General features: G+C 38.9%; 1 non-coding gene across 1 annotated transcript; it reads right to left on the bottom strand.

The window, feature by feature from the left end:
* Window positions 1-6,290: 6,290 nt before the first annotated feature.
* On the bottom strand, window positions 6,291-6,397 carry LOC145071696 (small nucleolar RNA R71). Its single transcript, XR_013690703.1, has one exon. It is a non-coding gene; the product is annotated as a small nucleolar RNA R71 (small nucleolar RNA).
* Between the last annotated feature and the right edge of the window lie 3,600 nt (window positions 6,398-9,997).

Here is a 9,997-nt window from a genome sequence, read left to right as displayed (position 1 = left end):
TTTGAAGGATAGAAGACACTCATTTGTAGGTGCCCTAAAATTAGTGTCCAATAAAAAAAATTACAAACACGAAGGGTACCTAAATTAAACGGGTTTCGTGTAGAGATATCACTTTATAAATTTTTAATATGTGCACCACCCCTCTTTGATATAGCTAAGGGGGAAAACCAAATCCCCAAAAAATTTAAAGTACCCCACCTTCCTCTACCTTTGCGCTCTCTCTTTTAGGTCTCACGATTGGTTTGAGTTTTGCGTTGTAATGTCTCAAAAATTACAATAAATTTATACTTTTTAAAACAACCCAATTACTGAAAAGAAGTGTTTATATCATCATTGTTTCAAAACATTATTAAAAAATAGAGTCTTCCAAGATCCAATCAATCATAAAACCATGGATGTGTAATGTCACGGCTTCGCCTTGCCCCAATCCTATGAAGTACCTGAAACGAAACTAAAACTTTAAACCAATGCTTAGTGAGTTCCCCCAAACTACCACCACATAAACATAACAAAAAAGCATGCAAACATGAGCATCAAGACTGAATGGACCTCCTCGCATGGCCTACAGCCTATCTGGACCGCTCCACGAGCAGCCAGCCTGAATGGATCGCCTCGCAGAGCCTACAACCTATCTGAACTGCTCTACGGGCCGCCGGCCTAACTGGACCGCCTCGTAGGGCCTACAACCTATACAGTCATCCCCAGGTGTCTTAGCCTACAACACAAGGCAAGACCACCTCAACCTAAACCAACCTGTCGACATATGCAACACATAAACATGAACACAAAGTCGGTAAACATAGATAATCGTACGGATCCAAAGGATCATAACAACATAACATCATATGGTAACCAGGATATCAATCCAATGGGCCAACCTTGGTGCCTTCGACCCGTAAGTATAGTCAGGAAAACTCACTTCACAGACGCTCCGCCACCCAAATGGCTTGTTGTCGTCGTTACAGTTGTGAGTTCCAACCACCACAACCTCCAATCTCGTCGGTACTCTCCATCATGTGCCTTCGTTTGTTGCTGCCAAGAACAACCACTAACGTAAGGGTGGTGTTGCTATCGTGACCACCGAGAAACCTTCACCACCATATTTATTAATCTGTTACGATTCATGTTTCTTTCTTTTAATCACTAAGGATCAAAGACCCCAAACCTCGATTCATTTTAATCAAAACAACCCCATTGTTTGTATTCTTAAACAAAATCAGCCCCTCCAATCATTTTAACCATTTAATCAAATCAACCTCGCTGGTTTGTGTTAAATAGCCAAAACAGCCCCATTTGAATAGATTGACCAAAACTGTCCCTTTTAGTTAAGTTAAGTTACTAAACAACCCTTTAGTTTAAATTGCTACAAAATAGTCTCGAAAACACTTCAAAGTTCAAGAGCGGGTTATTTTGTGGTTTCTAATGATAAGCATCACAAAAGCGAATAAAATACGAGATCACGTATCTAGGGTGAGTGCTTACGGCCCCTTTTTAACGTTTTTATTATTTTTGGGGAGAATACTTGTGAAACACATATATCGATTATGAAAAATGCATACAAAAAATTATATCTAGCATAAACAATATTTTATCAAAGCATTATATCATATATTTGTTTATCATGGCATACATATGTTATAACGGGTTAAGCATGTTCTGTACTAAAAATATAACCTATGATAATGCTATGATTTTCACGTGAATATGCATGTCATAAAACATGTGAAACAAATGTTTATACCTATACCATGCATGTATTTATACATATGTTAAATATATATGTATAAGTTATTAACCTTTTATCTTGAAATTTATGCATGCACATGAGAAACTTACTATCTATTTAAGCGAGTAGTATACACTTTTACGAATTAATCGAAGTTACTCGTCTTTTATAGAACAATTATATCGTATACCTTAGTTAATTGGTTTTATAGTGAGCCACTATTCATTACATAAGTTTAACCACTTACTATTCCCACTCGGCTATAATCATTAATTCTCAGAGCGAGATACGTATGTATAGATCTATACATGTTGACACAACCATGTACGGTTGTTGGCTACAACCTTGACAAATCAATCGAAGCGGGTGATAGTTTCATTTTATTACTTCTTTTCATAGTTTATTTTTAGTTAAAACCATCTCATTTTAGTTAATCATCATGCATATTTTATCTTTTTGTTATTTTTCTCCTTTATCGCGTGCTTTCCAGCCTTTTGAGCTTATTTGCACGATTTAACGAAGACTTTTTGTCATTGGAGGTATGAAAGGAATCTGGGACTATTGGAGGCTTGCGATTTGCCTATGGACTTGAAGTGGCGCAATTGGGTTTGGTGTCAATATAAACAAGAAGCGTGTTAGACTTAATTTTTGGACGAGACGACGAGGACTCGAGCTAAGGAAGATTAAAGGAGCATTGGATCATATTTGAAGGATTTGGAAAAACATAATCGGGCTCCCAAGAAGTGATGCAAATGGGCTGAGATGCTAATGAAAAGATTGGGCTGGTTTGTTAGTTAAATGGGCCAAGGCACCCATTCAGCGAGACCCACGCGGTCCGCTTGGATCCACAAACGGTCCGCGTGGATCGTGTTGTGAAGGATCCAGGTTTTTGGATTGAGTCTCTACTTTGGGAATGTTGGTGGATTACTTTTGGCCAGCTTTTAGATCTGGAAATAAGCCCCTATTTACTGAAGATTTTGAAGGGAATTCATCAATAACACTCTCAAGAACAACTCATTTTGCTCTCAATAAGGCTTTGGAAGAAATTGAAGATTTAGAAGATTGGTTTAATTTCATTTCATCTTGCAACTTGAACAATGTTCGGTACCTCTAAACTACTTTGCATTTCTTTTTGTAACATCCTGATTCCCGAGAATGAGATTTCAGGGATTTCATGCAATTAAAGAAGCTTACTCGACGAGTTGGAGGTCCCTAACTTGTCGCGTAGGGATTAGTCAGTCTGTGTGATTTATGAGGTCTACTCTAGGGTTTTACACCCTATTTAAAGGGTCATTAGCCTCCCTATGCCTCCCTTACCATCCCCATTGAGCTCAGAAAACCCTAATCACGCTTACTCTCCATTTTTTTAGTGTTAAGAAGCTTGGAAGGTGGATTTTGTGAATAAAGCTTCAAGTCTAAGGAGCTTAGAGCATGGAGAAGCTTGTGGATCTGATTTCTACTTCATCTTAGCATCATTTTCAAGGTAACAAGTCATTACCTTGACTTTTCTCTAGCTAGATCTCTTCATGCAAAGGTTTAAGTCCATTTCTAGCTGGTTGTGGGTTCTTTCGGGTATCGGGCATGATCTGAAGTTGTAACTTCAGATCCGAACTCCTGTAAGTCCTTATAGTCATAAAGTTCCATCCTTTAGCAAGATGTGGCCTTCTCCTTACCTAGAACTTTTTCTTTGACTTGGTTTTGGCCTTTAAGACCTTGCATGCACGTAAAGTTTGCAACTTTACATGATAACTATGCCTTAGGAAGCTGGATCTACAATTTGGAGCTTTGGAGTAGCTTGAAATTATCTGGATAAGAAGTAGACTGCATGAAGTTGATGAGTTGCATAAGCCAACTTGATAATTCGAGACCAATTTCCCCGTTTTCAAGTTTCGGCATGAACCCGATGAGTTAGTAAGAAGACTCGACGAGTAGATAAGGTTTTACCCGACTTTTTGGACGTTGCATGGACTCGACGAGTTGAATAGTCAACTCGGCGAGTCGAATCTGATTCACGAGACTCTCTGAGTTTTGAAGGAAATCGAAGAGTCTGTAGGTTGCACTCGATGACTTGGGTCAACATGGACTGTTGACCTTGATCATTGACTTTGACCTTGACCAAGGGTTGACCAGTTTGACTTCTAAGGGTATTTTAGTAATTTGGGAATTTATAAAAGTGGATCATTGGTGGATGTAGGTGATTAAGTTTGGAGCTGCATTTGGGAGTTTGACATTTATCATCCCGAGCTACTTGTGAGGTGAGTTGTCCTCATCACTATACTAACAGGGTCGAAGGCACCAATGCCGACCCTTTTCGGATTTATATCCTGGTTTATTGAATGATATGCTTATTGATTTGCATCCTGGTAGTTAGGATGGTGATATGCTTAGTGACCTGGTAGGTTGGTATCCTGGTATATAGGATGATGCTATGTTAGTGACCGGTTAGGTCGGTATCCTGGTTATAGGATGTTGCTATGAGTAGTGATCTGTTATATCGTTTTGACTGTTATATATGCTAGCATATGAAATTTATGTGCACATGGTTGTTTGATTAGGGGTTGGGTTGGCGCGGACCTGCTTTTTGCTGAAGGCCAACATACCCAAGGCGGACCGGATAGACTGCAGACCCGAATAAGGCATACTAGTCAGGCCGAAGGCCCGACGAGCGGTCCAGATAGGCTGAAGGCCCTGAGAGGCAGTCCATACGTGCCGATGGCTCGGAGAGCGGTCTAGATAGATTGATGGCCCTGCAAGGCAGTCCAGTCAGGCTGACGGCCCATATGCATACTATTTGTTTATATGATTTGTTTATGCTTGTATGTCATTGGTATTTTGGGGGAACTCACTAAGCTTCGGGCTTACAGTTTTGGATTTTGTTTCAGGTACTTCGGATGATCGCGGGAAGGCAAAGGCGTGATCGTGCACCTCCTCACATTTTTATGATCTGGACTTCTGGGATGCTCTGATGTTTGAAATATTTGCAAAACACTTTGTAATAAATTAATGGTTTTGAATGGTTGAAAAAGTTTTAATTTGGCTTGATTTTTATGGGTGTTACACTTTTATTTTGGTTATGCTTGGCTAGACTTATATTTGGTTGATTATGTTTTAGCTCCTGGATGATTGGTTGTTTTGAAGACTCATGTTATCTTGTGTTTGAAGTTTATGGAAATGCTTTCTAGTCAAACATCTTATTGTGTTTATTTATCCTTGATCATGAGATTTGATGAATGAATGCTTATTTTTGTTGACTAATTTATTGGTTAAGTAATGGATCCTCAAATTAGTAAGCAACAAATGGTTTTTATGTTTGTTTTCATTTCATTTGAACCTTGGAAATGTTTCCTCCATAATGATAATGTAAGCATTTGATTATCTTTTGGACTTGGTAACACTTGGAACTAAAACCTAATTGATTTTCACAAGATTATATGCTTCATTAATTTTGTGACTTTAATTAAGGAAATGTGTTAAGAGCTCCTCTAACCATTTTAATAACAATGAAGAGTTGAGGTAATTTGTGCTTATGAATTGCTATAGCCAAGTTAAATTAATTCACAAGTATTGTTCAATTTAGTCTAATGATAAGTCAACCATGTCATCCATATGGTGTATCCCAAAATCAACCAGATTTACTACACTGAATTTAATCAAATCATTTACTTGTTTACTTGTCATATTTACATTCCAGCTTAGTTTTAATATTTCGCAAGCAATCAAAAAGATTAAAACCTCCCATTTTACTTTTACTCTTGTTTTATAAGTACTTGAACAAGTGATTTATATAGATATTTAAATTGAATCAATCTCCGTGGATACGATCCCTTTACCGCTATACACTATTCTAGTGTGTAATATTTAGTGTATTTATTTTGTTGGCCTCGACAACCACCAAATTTCGGGCCTTTGTCGAGGATTGGTTTATTTTTAATCAATTTGTTTCACTATGCCTAGATCTCAACGTACAAGTGACTTGATTCATAATCCGGAAATTGAAAAAGAAGCAAGGCGTTTGGAGAAGGAAAAGAGAATAGAACGTGGTCAAACTTCAAATCGTCACAGGGACCTGGAGGTTGAAACCGCTTCTTCTAGTGATACGGAACCCGATTCTAGCCCAGACCCTCGCTAAGAAATTCTGGAAACACCACCCTTGTAACAAAATCCACCAATCATAGAACCAATTTCAATGGGGGACGGTGGAGAAGCTCCCGAAAGAACCTTGAGGCAAATGATGGAAACCGATGTTACACAAACTCCAACCGGTATCAATTACCCCGTTTTGGAAGGAGGTTTGGAATTGAAGTCAAGTTTAGTCCATCAACTTCCAACTTTTCATGGATTAGAGAATGAATACCCTCATAAGAACTTGAAGATGTTCCACATTATGCACCAGTATGAAGCCACAAGGGTCAACCGATGACCAAATTAAATTAAGGGCATTCTCCTTTTCATTGGCCGATAGAGCAAAGGATTGGTTATTCTATCTTCCCCAGGGCCAATAAACTCATGGACCGACATAGCAGGAGCTTTCCATTACAAGTTCTACCTCGCTTCAAGAGTCTCAAGTCTTAGAAATGAGATTTGTGGAATTCGTCAAAGTCAAAATGAGACTTTCAATGATTATTGGGAGAGGTTCAACAACTTGTTCTATAGTTGTCCACAACATCAAATTCCTAGAACAACTCCTCATTCAACACTTCTATGAGGGATTGTTGCCAATGGAGAGAATACTAGTTGATGCCTCAAGTGGTGGAGATGTCTTTAACAAAACTCCATAACAAACAAGACAATTCTTCAACACCATAGCCGCAAATTCACAACATTTTGGCCCGCGCCAAGATATGAAGAGAGAAACTCAACAAAAATTCAATGAAATGGGGACATCGAATCTAGAGTCTCAAATCAAAGATTTAACATCCATTGTTCAAAAGTTAGCCATGGGACTAACTCCATAAGTGATGGTTTGTGGAATATGCGCAATAATGGGACATCCTATGGATATGTGTCCCATTCTCCAAGAAGATGCGGAACACGTGAATGCCATGGGAGAATTCCAAAATTACCATAATAAACCATCCAGTTACCAAAATGCTTGTAATTCAAGTTGGAAGCCAAATCCCAATATGAGCTACAACCCAAGACCATTGCCTCAAAATGCTTTGGTTAGACCCTCCTACCCACCACAACAACCTCAATACCAACATCCACAACCACACTATCAACCCAAACCACACCCTCCACATCACCAACAACCTCTTCAATCCCAACTGAGTAGCTCCAGAATGTCTCTTGGAGACATTGTCACATCCTTAGCCACTAGTACCCAACAATTCCAAAAAGATACAAGGACTAGTATCTCCAACCTTGAAGCACAAATAGGATACATAGTTACATCCATAAGCAAGTTGGAGTTGATGGGTTTTACACAAAAGAACATCCTATGTGCACATGCAAACCCTAAAGCTTGGATCTAGGTTTCTTTATTGTACATGCAATTCATCCAAGACTTATAAACCCTAGATCTGGCATACATATTTCGAAATTATCATAAGAAAATAGATCTAGATGATTACCTCTTCAACAATGGCTTGAATCTTCTTGTCTTGGATCTTAGAGTCACAAATGTCACCCCTCTAATGGCTTACAAACACCACACAAGCAAGAGGATGATATAGGAGAAAAGGGAGAGGCACAATTTCGGCTATGAACACTCTAGGGATTCAAGTGGCTAGAAATTGGATGTCATGGGGTCTTATTTATACTGGTGCTACTAGGGTTTCAGTTAAAACCCTAATGGACAACTTTATGAACGGATTCTCAATAATTCTAGTCAAGTAATCTTAAGATTCATGCATCAAACTTGAGATATGGAAGGAATGTACCATTCAAATACTTGAATTTGAGATGTGTGCTTGACTTTTTCACTGCATCTTCAACCTCAAGAAAAGTTGATCTCTTCAATGGTGGAATGCACAAACGGAGGTAAAAGCTTCCCTTCTTCTTTACAAAATACCTCCCCAGGCTTGCTCTTGAAACCCTACAAAAGAATTTTGAAACCTAATACAAGAATCAATTCAAAATTTGCAAAGAAAAAAATCTAGGGTTTTATGCAATATTCGATTTTGTACACTTTCATGGAGGGAATTCTACCTAAATGAAGAAGAATATGGAGTTAGGAACTTAAAACAACAAACCTTTGAGCTTTAATGTTGGAGTGATTGATGAAAGTCAAAAGTTTATGATTGTTTAGGAGGAGAGAGTACACAGTCGTGAGTTGTTAGGAGGAAGAATGACACAAAACACATGGTCCAAGCCAGGCCGTGCTTTTTTTATGATATCCCATGCGTTTTCGGAGGTAGCCTGTGAGTTTTTTTTTCGAAAATGCGCATAGTCTAGGGACAGGCCGTGTGTTTTCAATTAGCCCATGCATTATTAGCATGGTCCCTGAGTTTTGGCCATGTGTTTTTAGCATGGCCCCTGAGTTTTGGCATTAGGCCGTTCGATTTTTTTTGAAACTTGTGACTAGCACGCATGGTCTAGCCATAGGCCGTGCGTTTTTTTGATCTAGCCCTGCATTTTGGAGTTTGCCCATGCCATTTTTTTAGTAAAAACCTCGATGTCCACGCATGGTCATAAAATTAGGCCATGCATTTTATGCATAGCCCATGCGATTTTTTTACATGCCCGTGCGTTTTCTTTCTGTTAAACTCAAAAACTCTGTTTTTTTAACCTCACAAAACTTTTTTTGTGCATGGAACTCTAAAAAGACTTAACAACATTGCAACACAATAAAGTAAATAAAATAAGAATAGGAAGAAAATATTGCCTGAGTTGCCTCTCGGTTAGCCGTCCTTGTTTCAAGTCTTTGGCTCGACTTGGCCCTTAATTGGAATATGTTATTCTTTGAATATTAGGGCTTTCCAACTCATTGAACTTCTTACTACTTCCTCAAATTGGCCACTTATCTTATACCTGACTTTCTTTTTGCTTGGGAACCATATCAGACTTAGACCCTTGATGACAACAATCATCCAATTGACCCCTTTCATGTACTTGTCCGGTAAGGTGATCAACCCTTCCTTCTTTAATATGGTGGTTGAGTAGATGACGGATTGGGTGTTTTCCTTCTCGGAATTTGTATCCTTTGAAGGGTTTGGCAGGTTTATCATTTCCGGCTCTAGTGACTGGCCTACCAGTGAAAGGATTTTTTCATTGGTAGTGGGTGGCTCAGTCTCTTTTTGCTCAACCTCCAATACAGCCTCTACAACTTCGATGTCATCCTTCTTAATTTCTACTTCTTCCTTAACAATCTTCTCCAATTCTACTTCTTCCTCCTCTTCCCCATCTTCAAATTACAATCTTGGGTCATCAAAATGTTTCCCATCGTTCAAGGTGATGGCAGAAACGGTATGCCTTGGGTCCTCTTTAGTCTGCGATGGTAATTTTCCTTGAGTTTCCAATATACTCACAGATTGAGCAAGTTGTGCAATTTGTTCCTCTAAGCTTTTGAGGCTAGCTTTTGTAGTTTCCTGGAAGATTTGGGTAGTAGTGGCAATGCTTTTCACAATGTCTTCCAAGGACATGCTCGAAGTTTCAGCTTGTTGGGGAGGTGTAGAATATGGTTGTTGGAACTTTGGAGTTGGTTAGTATTGGACATTTCCCCAAGCTTGGTATGGGTTTTGGCATTGGTTGTTTCCTCAAGCTTGGTTGTTTTCCCACCATTGATCATGTTGAGGTTGATCATAACTCCATTGGTTTGGCAAGTAGTAGCTTCCATATTCCTGCACTTCCACCCATTCCCCTTATAAATATGGACACATCAATTGGTGTGATGTCCATTGTGAGTGCAAAAATCACAAGGAATAGGTGTGGGTTGCACACTTTGGTCATTTCCAATCATCATAACTATATGGGCTAGCTCAGAAAATTGGTCTTTATTGTAAGGAGTGTTCATTTCCGAGCCACACTTCTTTTTTGTTTTTGTTTTTTTTTATTTTTGTTTTTTTTTTCTTTTGATAGAGATGTACCAGCTCACAAAAATCTTGACATAAACAATTGGTAACACCGTGTCCCCGACAACGACGCCAATTTGTTAGGCGTGTCAAACCCAACAAATAATAGGGGTACAACTGACTCCAAATACACCGCTTTAATGCACTAAAAAGTAGTACAAGGCAAGCAAGGTCATACCACAGAGACACTAGATAAAAGTCTATACCTCTTTGCGCAATGTACTTTGGTCCCAAATGGGGTTTTGTTTGCAAAAGTCAA

This window comes from Lactuca serriola, chromosome 8 (genome assembly GCF_051521515.1).
Source record: "Lactuca serriola cultivar US96UC23 chromosome 8, Lser_US96UC23_V15, whole genome shotgun sequence".
NCBI lineage: Eukaryota > Viridiplantae > Streptophyta > Magnoliopsida > Asterales > Asteraceae > Lactuca > Lactuca serriola.
Note: the sequence above shows the minus strand (reverse complement) of the source record. Positions and strands in the feature narration are given on the sequence as shown.